Here is a 1864-nt window from a genome sequence, read left to right as displayed (position 1 = left end):
TATGTTTCTGTTTTTTTTTCTAACTTCCTATGGGTGATTAAAACAGTGCATTTAGGCTGGGCACGGTGGCTCACACTTGTAATCCCAGCATTTTGGGAGGCCAAGGTGGGTGGATCATAAGGTCAGGAGATCGAGACCATCCTGGCTAACACGGTGAAACCCCGTCTTTACTAAAAATACAAAAAAAAAAAAAAAAAAAAAAAAAAAAAAAAAATTAGCCGGGCGCGGTGGCGGGCGCCTGCAGTCCCAGATACTCGGGAGGCTGAGGCAGGAGAATGGCATGAACCCGGGAGGTGGAGCTTGCAGTGAGCCAAGATTGCGCCACTGCACTCCAGCCTGGGCGACAGTGCGAGACTCTGTCTCAAAAAAACAAAAACCTCTGGCGCCCTGGTCCAAGATGGCGGATGAGGCCACGCGACGTGTTGTGTCTGAGATCCCGGTGCTGAAGACTAACGCCGGACCCCGAGATCGGGAGTTGTGGGTGCAGCGACTGAAGGAGGAATATCAGTCCCTTATCCGGTATGTGGAGAACAACAAGAATGCTGACAACGGATTGGTTCCCGACTGGCAGTCCAACAAGGAAGGGACTCGGTGGTTTGGAAAATGCTGGTATATCCATGACCTCCTGAAATATGAGTTTGACATCGAGTTTGACATTCCTATCACATATCCTACTACTGCCCCAGGAATTGCAGTTCCTGAGCTGGATGGAAAGACAGCAAAGATGTACAGGGGTGGCAAAATATGCCTGACGGATCATTTCAAACCTTTGTGGGCCAGGAATGTGCCCACATTTGGACTAGCTCATCTCATGGCTCTGGGGCTGGGTCCATGGCTGGCAGCAGAAATCCCTGATCTGATTCAGAAGGGCGTCATCCAACACAAAGAGAAATGCAACCAATGAAGAATCAAGCCACTGAGGCAGGGCAGAGGGCCCTTTGATAGGCTACGATACTGTTTTCCTGTGCATCACACTTACCTAACTGCTTCCCCGGACACCCTCCACCTCTAGTTGTTACTAAGTAGCTGCAGCAGTCATTGCTGGGGGAGAAACAAACAAACACCAATCAGTATTGCTACTTAGTTTCTAAGGCTGCACCGGGAAGGGAAAGACTGGGCTTCGGACAATCTAGAGGTAATTTATATCCGCCCCCAGGTGGAGCAACATGCAATCCTGGAGGCATGGGGGTAACTGAAAGTGAGTACATAAAGTCTTTCTGGTTTCTGGAGATAACCCATCGATAAAAGCCTCTTCCTCTGGTAAAAAAAAATAAACAAAAACAAAAACAAAAAACAAACAAAAAAATCTTAGTGCATTTAAGTGTATCTTTGCATAGTATTTTTAGTGGTTATACGTGGTTATACATGTATAACTTATCACAGTCTACTGGTATTGAGATTTTGGCAGTTTCAGTGAAGCATAGAAACCTTACTTCTCCTTATGTCTTTTTACTCTCTGTATTTATAAGTTTTGTTTGTTTGTTTGTTTGTTTGTTTGTGAGACAGGGTATCACTCTGTCACCTAGGCTGAAGTGCAGTGATGCAATCATGGCTTACTGCAGCCTCTACCTCCCAAGGCTCAGGTGATCCTCCTGCCTTAGCCTCTGAGTAGCTGGGATTACAGATGTGACTCATGGTGTCTGGCTAATTTTTTTGTTTTTAATAAAGATGGGGTTTTGCCATGTTGCCCAGGCTGGTCTTGAATTCCTGGGCTCAAGTGATCCATCTGCCCCGGTATCACAAAGTGCTGGTAATACAGGCGTGAGCCACCGCACCCAGCCCATAACTTTTAAATAGTCCATCTATATGCATTTATAACCACATCACTGTTATGTTTGCTTTAGCTATTTAAAAAAATCTGGAA

At 45.9% G+C, this 1864-nt stretch overlaps 1 pseudogene across 1 annotated transcript; it reads left to right on the top strand.

Annotated features, from left to right (window-relative positions):
* Positions 1–387: 387 nt before the first annotated feature.
* LOC108527207 (ubiquitin-fold modifier-conjugating enzyme 1 pseudogene) lies at positions 388–1271 on the top strand (annotated as a pseudogene). The gene has a single exon (XR_001884737.1). The product of XR_001884737.1 is annotated as a ubiquitin-fold modifier-conjugating enzyme 1 pseudogene (transcript).
* The last annotated feature ends 593 nt before the right edge of the window (positions 1272–1864 follow it).

The sequence above is a fragment of the Rhinopithecus bieti genome, unplaced genomic scaffold (genome assembly GCF_001698545.2).
Source record: "Rhinopithecus bieti isolate Rb0 unplaced genomic scaffold, ASM169854v2 scaffold_2453, whole genome shotgun sequence".
NCBI lineage: Eukaryota > Metazoa > Chordata > Mammalia > Primates > Cercopithecidae > Rhinopithecus > Rhinopithecus bieti.
Note: the sequence above shows the minus strand (reverse complement) of the source record. Positions and strands in the feature narration are given on the sequence as shown.